Consider the following 12,118-nt stretch of genomic DNA (forward strand, 5'->3'; position numbering starts at 1 on the left):
TGGGCGTCAATAGCGGGCGCCTCCTTCACTCCAGAAGGTTTTCATTGAGCTCGTCGGTACAAGTGCGCGTGTTTTGCAGCGACCATCATTACTAGTAACGTTGGCAGCGAGTGTGTACGCTTTGCTCGTCGGTCATTTTTGGAACTGTTTTCGGCCATGCGAAGGAGCTTGCATGAAGACACGTACGTCATGTACAAAGCGTAGTGAGGAGCAAGAGATTCATCCACGGTTCGGCATGCCGACTTGCTTTGCGCCGGGGTGCAAGAGCGGCTACCGCAACGGTGACTCAACTTCACGCCACATCTTCGGGCCACCAATAGACCCTACGGGATTCAAAAGGTGGGAGTAAGCTTTACATCGCAAAGATAAAAACCTAACTGCAAAATGCAAAGTCTGTGACATTCATTTTGAAGATGACGACATTGTAAAGCACTACCGTCATGTTGTTGCCGGACAAGAAATTTTGATAGCATGCGGCAAGTGGGAGCTCGCGCCCGGCGCCATTCCGCGTTTGTTCCCAGCACTTCCACCCCATATATCGAAGGCGAAACTTTCGGTATCAAGGCGCAAATCACCCCAAAAACGCATGGTGTCCGGCAAGAGTCCAGTGCCTAGTTCTTCGGTGGAGGAGCCGCCGGAAGTAGAACAGCAAGACGAAAGGCAAGCGATTATTAGCGACGCTGCCGTGACTCAGAGTTGCCCTGGCCTCACACTGACAATTGATAAATTGTCAACTCTCACGCTGCCTTCAAAGCAGTGGATTTCCGAGAGCCTTTAAGACGAGGCAACGAACAAAAGGTGTGGAATATTTTACACTCGCCGGCTCGTGAATGGAGACTTGCATGTGCAAAAGACAGTTGTAGTAGACGAGCAGTTTAACTGCGTAGTGAACGGCTACAGAACGCAACGCAAACAGCTGTCGTACAGTTTAAAAAGTGCTGCGGACATGGAATGCCTGCTTGGTGAAGTTGAAGAGCTGAAGGTGTGTGAAGGGGCACTAGTCCATACTGACGACTCGTCTAGCGAAAGGCGAAAGAGTACATGCGAACTGCTCGGTTCTCACATCACGGCCGATCTGTCCGAATTGCTTAAGGCAACGTAGAAAGATCCGACAGCAGAGACCAGCGAGGGCAACTGTTAAGAAGCGTAAAATGAAAAATCTTAGAAGAATGTTGCTCAGGGCCACAGCAGCTCGTGAGAAACAGAAGAAAGAAATCGTGGAGCTGAAAGGGAAGTTAGAAACGACCTCGGAGGAGTGCCTGAACAAGCAGCTGGATTGTCTTCCACCGCTCCAAAAGCTTGCGGTTGCAACAGTATTCCGCAATATCAAGGCAAACGCACCGTGCGGAATGCGGTACAACGCAGAATGGTTGCTTAACTGCATGCTTGTACGAATTTCCAGCCCACGGGCCTCGTCGTGGAGCTTCAGGACTGTTCTGGCACAGAAGCCTTCACAAAGCTAATGAATGACCTGTTCGATGCGCTCAATGCGAAACATCCAAAAGAAGGCATCCGAAGGGCTTTCCAAAGATCCAGTCAAGTGATATGCATTGTCAGAATATCTCCGTATTACCAAGGCCACAGTCAGTTTGCTTTCACGTTTCTAAATCGCACATTTTTCAAATTACAGGTCCTCAAGGACTTCCTAAACATGCTGAACGAGACGGAGCGAAACCACCGCGAGAAAAAGATGATCCTTTTTGCCTCCCGACAGACAATGGAATCTCTGCGTGTAACGCTTCTGTCTGTGCTGGACATCATTGAAGAGCTTCTTGCAGCAGGGAGTACATTGTATGTACTGACAGCAAAGCTCAACCAAGATCCTCTTGAGGTAATAACGCTACCTGCCACTGGTTTCTCTCCAAGTTATAATAAATTCGCTCATTTATAGCAACCGCATAACCCGCATAAGTGATGCCTTTATTACTGGACTAAATTGTTTTCGTAACGCTTCTAGTGCAGTGGTATTTTGGCATTGTACGCTGCTTCAAAGGGGACGAAGATCACCCAGCATCACCCAGTTCAGCGACATATACAGACGTCTATCCCTGTACACGCCACTGAAGACTGCAATCAAGGGCAACTGGACTGGCCCATGCGACTCCGTTCTAGTTTCGTTTCAGGACAGTCTGGGCTCCAAGGGAAAAGCCGCAGCTGAACTCAAGACCACAATTGAGTCCAAGCTTCACAAGAAGCTTCAGTGCATATTTTCATTTCCTCACGAGAGTGAGACGCAGGACTCGACCAACTGCAGTGTTCAGGACATGGTGGTTTACTACCTCTGTGGGTACATTCATAGGAAAATGGAAAAAGTAACAACGTGCACAGAGTGCCTAGCATCGCTCACAAGTACGCCTGGGGAGTATACAGCCCCGCCCAAACCACATAAAAGTACACTCACTCAACTCAGGTCTTTCAAAGAAGGCTGCCAACTCCATCCCTCACGCAGCCTATTTTCTACAATAAAGGCTATTCAGAAAGCTGCTTAAGAGGCCTTCGACGAAAACACCATAGTTGGTGACCTTTTTTGGATTGTCCTTGAAAAGTTGGAGTGGTTTCCACTGCCTTCTTTGGGCTGCACTGCTCATGATCAAGATATGATGGCTAGAGTAGTTAAGTTTTACATTGTGATGCGAATGTTAGTTTTTGCAAGAAAAGCATTCAGGAATTACAGCTGTCTGAAAAAGTAAAAAATGCCAGAAAAAAGGTGAAGTTGCTGTAACATTTTGCACTCTGCTCTCGATGGATAGCCATCGCGAAAACTTGTAAAGCATTGTAAAATAGTGTAAAGCATGGTTACTGTTTTTCTATAACGCCTTTTTTGTAAATAGCAGGAAAAATGAATATTTTTTTTTTCAACAATGTTCTTGTATATTGTGTGAGTCCACTTTTTTGAACATATCTTGTTTGTGCCTCTTGTCTTCAGTACATTGTATTGTTGTTACTTCATTATTTTGCATTGTACGCTTGTTTTTCTTGTCTGCTCATTATAAATCTGTACCTATTATACCCACGCCCCTCTGTAACGCCCTACCCGGGCCTTGAGGGTGACCTCAAATAAATAAATAAAATATAAAGTCACTATCTTACAAACGTGTTGGGTCGTTTTTTGGTCTAGATAAGACAGCTGAGTAGTTATCGGAACTACACTGAAAATGCTCACTCCCTAAGAAACTCCCGTATATGGAAGTTACACACAATCTACACAGCTCAAATATATGCCCACCGTCGAATCAGCCAACCAATGAGCAGCTCACGCAAGTCAATGCATACAGACGACCGTATGCATATCTACGTAAACAGTGCGTAAACAGTGCGCAAATGTGATGCGGGGTGTCAACTGTAAGGATGACTAATTTTGAAGTTTGCCGACTGCAAGGATGATAAATGTTTAAGTTTGGCCATATCACTACTAGAAAGCCGCCGCGAGCAACTCCGCGGCGGCCCACCGCGGCATGCCGCCGTCGCCGCAGTAGCAGACGACGCCCCGAGAGTAGCGCAAGACTTGACTGCAGCGCCGCTAGTTCTCGCGACCGCCGTTCGGCCCACCCTGCTCCGCTGGCGGAGATGCGGAGCTCCGAAACTGAATTTATTCTGGTAATGTTGGCCTAAAGTATGATATTGGCACGATCCAGGCGGCTTCAAGTGCACGATGGTAACACTTTTAAGTGATACTCAGGGCATTTCACAAATATTCAAGTTTTTCTGTATAGAGCTGTCGATAACAGACCAGCTCTCCTCTTCTTCACTTGTTACCCTCTTTTTTCCGGGCCCGACCCACTTGAAATGAAATGATCCGTACGCTACTGGCCAGCTCTTTCAAATAAGGCAATTATAAGTGTGGCCATGTATGTTGCCTCCATGGCCCCTTCAAGCTCATGCAGTGTGTTCTTCGCCCTCAGTATTGGATGTTATCACAATTGGAGAGATAATGCAAGTACGAAACTAAAAAGAAAATTTGCCTGTAATTTTGATACTGAAATTACGTTTAGTTGGTATTTTTTTAGTTTATCACTTTGTGCCGCTTCGCTGAAGAAGACACACTCCGGCCAGTAAGCTTGGAGTCGCTTATATTATATCCCCAAGCGGCTGCATGTGCAGAAAAATGAAAGTCCCCCGACCCGTGACCGCCACATAAGCGTCATACATTTACACCAACTACGATTCATTGGCCGTTGGGCCGATCCTTCTCGAGACTTTCCGCAGACATTCATTGCTGGAAATGACCCTAGACCACGGCATTGCCTTGCGTACTTATAGAGTGCTTTAGCACAGCGGGTAGCGTACGCTACGCTAAAGGCGGTGCGAACCCGGACCCGAGTGCGCGTATTCGTTACGGGAAAGGGTGACCCACTGCGCCATGCCCTTGCGCGCATGCACAGTCGGGTCCCTGTACCCGCCGCCGCTAGCGTAGCGTACGCTACCCGCTGTGCTAGATACATAAATACGGAAAGGGAAAGGCCATTTCGTATACGCAAGTGCTTGATCGCAGCGACCCATTCTGGCCTGCAGGGCTTTCACAGCCGCTCTCGATCAGTTCCAGTCCACGCTGTCAGCGCAAAGCACGCGACTCGGAGTTGGACCATTTGGCGGCTGTCTTCAGCGGGGCAGCTGCGAAGGTAAGCGTGGGCGGCAGTCATCGATGGCCGCGCAGGCCCGGGAGCCGCGATTCGATCTCGGCTGTGCACCTGCTTGTCACTCGGCCACGGCGCGAGCTATTTTCAGGCGGAGGTGCTCCTGTGGGGCGCGCCAACGGCCTTGCCGGGAATAGCTGGGCAACACTGGGCACCTGCCACGCACATTCTCTGGGCTCCCCGCTGGCTCCCCGCTAACAGCCGCGTGATGCGGGATGGCCGGTGGAAGTGCCGCTCTTTTCACACTCCCAAAGCGTGTGCCGAACGTTGTGTGAGTGGCATGTATTCGATGGGAGAAGAAGAATCTTGACATTTACCAGCGTCTGTTTGAATCGAGAAATGATCACTTATAAATAATCTTTCTACACCACTTTGTTTTTGTTCTTGCGCACCACTTACGGAACAACCCCGGTCGGAGTTTTTAACGCCAGTGAAATGAACTGAACTGCGCAGAATCGAAGTGAACTGAATGACAGGAAGCCGGGCGAAAATTGGTCACTTTGCTGGCACCCCATTTGAATTAAGTTACCTATTTTATAAGGGCGGGAAAGGCGACGAGGAAGGAAGGTGGGTGAAGAGGGAGGGTGCGGGGTAAAATTGTTCTGACAGCTGACATCGGAGTTGAATAAAATAAATATTCCAACCGATTTTTTCTCTGCACCCTGATTACTACAAGTGGTCACACTTCCCAGAAACAGAAAACGATGAAGAGTGGGAGGCGGAGGAGGCTGAGGAGTAAACGGAGGAGGGGTGCACAGCCGTGTTTTATAACAACTTGGTCGTTTCTTTTTTAACTGGACTTGTTTTTAAGAACTACAGCGATGCGCTCGTATACGGTGCGGACCTGGATAGCATGCGAAAAGTTGTATTAAGAATCTTTGCTTCTTGATGTGTTGCTAGTAACGTTGACCTGTTTGCTGTTATCTTCTAAGCACTGAAGAAACCGTAGTGAAGTTACGTAATTGTTTTCGGGTCAATTTTGTCTCGCACAGCCAAAACGTGATCATCGGAAAACCTGCCTATCAGAACAGGCGGAACTTGCCAGCTGATCGCTCTAATGAAAACTCCCTCTACATTACCTGGGCACGAGGAAAAAAAGAGAAGAAAATGACACACATGCGCACACTGCAGGAAATTACAAAGAAAGCATAATTGCCATAATCGCAGCTCGAGAAGGGCCCACTGGTATCCCATCGCACCTGTCTCGTTCCCTGCCGATATAAGCGGCTAGATTAATTTTTCCTTCACCGAAAGTTTCCACACATCCGCGGACTGTAACTCAATTAAGGGCATGGGACGTACAGGATTTCGGAATTATAGTTACCCTGTTCGTTCCACTGCACCATTTTGCCGGATTCGTTTCTAGTTTGCTTAAATCCTTCAATGCCATGACGTTTCGAATAGTGCACGCACTTTTTTTGTTTTTTTTTTTGTTTTTTTCGTTATTTGTGAGGGCGACTGCCCTGGACGCAGCGATTCGTCACCAAGGTGCATTGCGACGAAAATATGTCTACGGAGGTTTTGTTAGAGGGTGAACATACGCGGCTTATCACCTCGTGCGGGGCAGTAGCTTCGCATCGCGAACAGTATTTCGGCCTAACGCGTGCAGCGCCGCAGTTGGAGAAGGCGGGCGCGAAAGTTTCTTTCCTCCATGGCTGCAAATGAGCAGGCGCCATGGGCGGCCATCCTCGGACCTTCGAAGGAGGCACCTCCCCCGGAATGGCGCAACGCTGGGCGTGCACAGGTTTCACGGCGTGGCGCAATCCATTCCCTCTCGCTCTCTCGGGGAAGAAGCTGTGCGCCAGGGGCAGGAACCGAGGTTCGCGTACATCGCCGCTCCGTTGGCTCGCGCGCGCGGCGGCCAAGCGCACTCTGGAACTTAGCGCAGGAGCAAAAGTCGTGCCGGTTCTTCTGGGCAGCGTCACTTCTTTTTGTTGTTCTTTTGTGGCGTGTTGTAGTGCGCTAGAAATTTTCCGCCAACATGCTTGCGTACAAGCAGGGGGACCTGATCGTGTCGTCAATGCCGTTCGCGTACGTGGTGGACCCGCTGAGCGGAGCCGGCAGGGTTTGTGATTTCTGCTTCAAAAGGTGAGTGCACGCACTATGCTTGGCAGCGCGCAACCGTGCCTCTTAACGAGTTGCCAGTATCGGTATTTCGTAATTGCTGAAGGCGCCACGAGTTAAACCCGTTTCTTTTACACGCCAAAAGCGCGCCTATTTCATGCAGTGGGTGCGCCCAATTGCAGCCGCTCTTTTGACGCTAATGTTACCCGCCGTCGCAATACCGGCAGGCGGAAAACGTCAGAACGGACAACGCCGACACAGTTTCGGTTTCTCTTCTGGCCATGATTTCCTCTTGGCGCACGTGAGAGATTAGCGGTCAGATATAGGGGAGACCGCGCTTGTTATCTGATTAGTTTTTTCTTTATTCTAATCTTGTTATAAAACGAAATGTTCCGTATATCGTTCGACTGTCGGTGTATACACTCCATCGATTTTTTTTTTCACTAACATTATTTGTTTTCTTTATCGATGAATGGGTTCACTTCTAATGGTGTCAGCGAAAGCTGTCTGAGCTTGCCGCCGGTCTGCGCACCGTTTCTTCTGCGAACTTTTCCGTGAAAATATCATCACCTCCCATGTTAATCTTTTTAACCAAGTGACAAAAAGAAATGAAAAGGAACTGACACAGAGAAGCTGCACGAATGTGAACAAACTGTGTTACCACTGGGACGAATGAAACGGTACTGAAACGCAACTTCGCCCTCTTACATATCACATTATGTTCTTATATTGCATGGGCGCATGAGCGGAAGGTTTCATTTTAACGCGTCAAACATATTTCCCATGAAAGTGTCTCGCAAGAAGTTTCCCTAAGTACCAAGTTTTAGTGGGACGCTCTATATCTGCACTTACATTGGCGTATGCTCTGCCTCACCGTATTCTTTGTGTTGCCCCCTTTCTCTTCCCCGGAAGAACTATGGTTAAAGCAGATCCTTCGACTTACTCACTTTCCTGAAAAAATCCCGGGCCATCTCTCCCAACGTAAAACGTGGGGAGAGGCGAAGCATGCAGTGTATAAGTGTATTCTTAGCGCCTTGGCGTTTTTGTCAACGGAGATGAAACCGTTGGGGGGTAGAGGTAACAGCTTGACTGTCTCGTGTCTTCGAAGCACGAAGCGTTCCAGCGCGTCGCGTATACGAGTTTCCCGGTGTTTTTCTAGTACGCGTTACGAAGCGTTCCAGCGCGAGGCGTAAACGAGTGTCCCGGTGTCTTGACTACATGAGACGATCGTTACGACGACGACATGAGACGCCCACAGCCGAGCCCCTAAGGGGCTCCAATTCTAAAACCAGATTTCCTTTTGTTCCGCTTAACTAACACCTGTATAGATAGGAAAGAGGACCGTGAAAAAAACAACTGGAAACTGACCATTTCTTTTGTTTTTCTTTACTTTTTCTTTGCTTTGAAAGAATGGCGACATTTTTAGCTAGAGAACAAAATTGGAAATTTCGTTTATGTACCATTTTTCACGTGGGAGCGACAGAGAAAGTAGGAAAGCTGCTTCCATCCCTCCAGCGTTTGATATGCGTGCAACGATAACGCTTGAGGCCGCCCACAACGGGCCCTTTCTATTTGTCTGCACCGACTTGCTCCATTCCGCTCTTCGATTTACCAGCGGTGCGGGCGAGTGCACAACGAGGGTCTATTTGCCTGCACCGACTTGCTCCATTCCGCTCTTCGATTTACCAGCGGTGCGGGCGAGTGCACAACGAGGGTCGGCCGTCCGCACTCCCGCAACGCCACGTGGAGCAGGCGAGGGAAAGTGCGACGCTTGCTGTGGTTGCTGTCATGAACCGCTGACAACATCACTGTCCTCAATTTGATCACACCCACAAATATTCGTTGTTGCACGTGCCCTAACGATGCTCAATTGTAAATAAACACAAGTTCTTAAAGACGGTAGTCTTTCTTGGGCTACTTAATCCAGGAAAATTTGGTCCGTCTGTATAATCTGTCTGTCTGTCTGTCCGTCTGTCTGTCTGTCTGTAACTCGATTCAGCCACCCGGCCAAAGTAAAATTGATATTGCGCAATAGTCTTATATACTCACAGCCAAATGTAAACGTCTAAGCCCGGTTTATATGTTCATACTTGTCAACTTTGTTAAACAAGAATAAGACATTACGCCAATATAAGACAGGAAATTAGTACACAAGGGATATTTACAGTGTTCCTTTATTAAAAAAATTCATCGATGCTTGGTTTTTGATAGCAAATTATATTCTACATCTACTGCAGAAAACCACCGCCTCCTGGCGGCATATGAAAAATCACGCGGCAACAGCAACGAAAGGTTCCACTAGCTAGGTTCCTCGTTCTGCTTGGAACGCACGTGGAACACGGCCACGCGGTTTTATAAACCTTGTAGTCGGCCGCCTCCATTCACGCGCGTCTCCGCCGTACTGCAGCGCTGGCATGGAGGAACCCGGCCTGTAGCAGTGGAACGCGGTAAATTCAAATCGCCTTGCGCAAACCTTCAGTGTGTTTACCTTGGGATGAGCGCGACGGTACAGGAACAGCATGAGAGGTGAGCGGGAAAGCAAAGGGGGGTATTTCCTTGGCAAATGTCTACAAAGACTATCGTCTTTTGACGACATTTGCAACGAAAGGAGCAGATACGCGGCAAATTTTTTGCAAGTTCCTTTTTAAACTTTTTAAAAAGAACACTAAATAAAACCATTTTTTCCTTGTCGGTCAAAATTTCTGCAATTTTTGCTTGTCTTGATCCCCGCAGAAATTTCAATTTACTTTTCCCGTATATTTTATTGAACTGTAGCTTTTATATTCTAAATTTAAATGGTTTCTAATAGGTGCTGTCATGTGAGCTAGCTGGGCACCATGATATGGGACTGATGTTACTATAATTATGTTCCGACAGTAAGAAACATTGCAGGCGTGTATAAACCCGGAGAAGAGTTGGCTCTACTAGATTTTTTTAACAGCGCAATACTGACGCAAACACAAACGTAGAAAGATTGGACACGCGCCGTCTTCAGATTAAAGCAGCGTCTACATATTCCGGCAATGAAATATGCAGTTCCTAAATGCCCCGCTTCGCTGATTGAGTGGGCCTTACTGTGTCTTACAACTTTTTCGGTGCGCCAGCTACTCTAGGGCAATATACACACGACTCCGGATTAACCTGGCAGCATAATTTGAACTCGCAGACGCTTCCGCATTTCCAAGAGGGCGTATCTGTGGCACGGGGCCAAGAGTCAGAGACTGAGACGGGAGTCCGTGATTGCCAACACGACGTTATCCAAGGCTGCGTACTCGTGCCGAGTGCTGTCACAATTATGGTTGCTTCGCATAGACATACTCATCGCAGGATTTAAGACAACAGGCTTCGTAACCGTGGCGTTGGCTGCCCGATGCAACGTGCAAGGAGCTGTTTGATTTTACTGAGCCGCAAGCACGTGGTTCCCACTGGGTTCACCGAATGACGCCGAGGATCTCGGAATTGCGGTGACAGTCATGTAACTGCTGGCACGCTCAGTGGAGCAACCTGACTGTCGTCTGGCAATAACGTGAATGCTTGGAACTCACTGAGAACATGCCGTTCAACGTCCGCGCTCGGGGACGTTGAACGGCATCCGTTCCGTTGCCAGCCGTTTCCATGCCGCGGGTTCAACGTCCACACGGCACGAAAGGAAGCAAAGTGAACGGGGGGCGCTCGAGGTGGAAGCGAACTGCGATGGCCAACCGAAAGCATGAAAAAATGACAATGGGACACGTGAGTGTGCACTCACCCGACGCTCAAGGTAGCAGACTGGGACGCGCGGCGGCACTATTCGCGGGCTCCTGAAGGACTGACTGCTGTTCCGTCTCCTAAACCAAAATAAACACCCGTTCCCGCAGCGCTGTGTGCGCGCGCGCTTGTTTATTTAGTGCGTGCGCACGGGCGGTGATTTTTCTTGCCCTTGGCACCACGTCAGACAGCCAGGCTCCTTCGCTGCCCGTCCTGGCGCTGCTTTCAGCCGCTGCCTAATTGCGGACGCGCTTTTAGCGTGGTTTGAGGCGTACCTGACGGTGCTCCGTGGTGACGTCAAAAATAGATCCTGAGTGATGTCCGCGCGCGTCTCTGCAGGGCCCGCACGCGACCTTGATTTCTCGCAACCTTGATGACCATCGTTGGCCCCGACCTTGCACTCCTGCAGCGCTACACAGGCCCGCAGAACGACGGCGAGCGGCGGGCGGGCGCGAAGATCGAATAAGCGGTCTTCCCTTATCTCGCCGTGTTCTTCACGCTATATAACTCGGGAGGATCGCCTATCATTGACCTTTAATTTAATAGGCTCTATGGGATGATTTGATTGTGCGGTTTAACGCGTCAAAGCTACACCTGGTCTATGGGGCGCATCGTAGTGGAGGGCTCCAAATTAATTTTGACCACCTGGGACACCCTGGGGGCTCCATTTCGTCCCAGCAGTTGATATATAGGAGCTCCATCTGAGCTTGAAGCGCACGAAAAGGTTTCCCATGGCTTCTTGTGAGACATTCATTCTGCGCCGAAATGTCGCCCGCAAGGGTGCCTTCTTTCTTTATTTTTTTCCACCTCCATCAAAAAACGAACCTGGAGGGTCATTTGTGCCACTGCGATTTCAAATACGGATATTGTATGGTCGTTATGCATGACTGTTCTTTCAAAAAACAAAAAAAAAACGGAAGGGAGGAGAGAAAATGATCAATGCATAATTATGCACCGTGAAGTTTAACAAAGAAACAAGGTTGCGGAAATCACGGTTGCGAGAACGGCGTTTTGGCGACTCCCTTGCAGTCAATTCAAGCCATAAGCCCCGTTTACATTGACCCGACGAGGGCGCGTTGAATCGAAATAAACAGGTTTTTTGGACTCAACCCGCGCATGTATAAGCGGACGGATTGGGTCAGAGAGCTCTCGCGGCGAGTCCAGTCGACTCGGAAGCAGGGGGTGGGTTGGCTCGCTCGTCGGGCTGAGTCGGCGGGCCGCAGGGAGCAGAATACCGTATTTGCGCGGTTCTAACGCGCCCCCCATCGTAATGCGCGGATGAGTTCGCGCAGGAAAATTCGAAAAAACAAATGACACTGACGATACAGCGGAGATGGAAAAGACATGACTCCACGTACCTAGAAGAGGGATATTTTATTTGGTGTATGCAGCTGTGGAAGCCAAAAAGGATTGCGCTTCATAAGATTGCTTATCCAGCTCCTGCTGGTAATGAACTCATAGCGGGAAACACTGAAGCTGCTTACGATTTCAAGTGCCTTGATCTTCATAATTCTAAGCGTTACGGGATAATTCAGAAGCACAAAAAAATGTGCAGCGGCTGACCAAGGTATGCGGCATGCCATTCAGGAATTAGTGCGCTGAAATTCATTCCCGTGGTGTTGGCGGTTTTTTTTGTTAGCCCTTTTCCGGGAACCCCGCCGCTCCCCTCACCT

General features: G+C 48.9%; 1 pseudogene across 1 annotated transcript in view; it reads left to right on the forward strand.

Moving 5' to 3' along the window:
- Positions 1 to 6,424: 6,424 nt before the first annotated feature.
- LOC144164660 (histone-lysine N-methyltransferase SMYD3-like) overlaps positions 6,425 to 12,118 on the forward strand; it is a 65,166-nt pseudogene continuing 59,472 nt past the window's right edge. Inside the window, exon 1 of the transcript XR_013321217.1 lies at positions 6,425 to 6,722. The product of XR_013321217.1 is annotated as a histone-lysine N-methyltransferase SMYD3-like (transcript). The remainder of the gene's footprint in view (positions 6,723 to 12,118) is intronic.

The sequence above is a fragment of the Haemaphysalis longicornis genome, unplaced genomic scaffold (assembly GCF_048455015.1).
Source record: "Haemaphysalis longicornis isolate Haplotype H1 unplaced genomic scaffold, Haemaphysalis longicornis Haplotype H1 scaffold_1, whole genome shotgun sequence".
NCBI lineage: Eukaryota > Metazoa > Arthropoda > Arachnida > Ixodida > Ixodidae > Haemaphysalis > Haemaphysalis longicornis.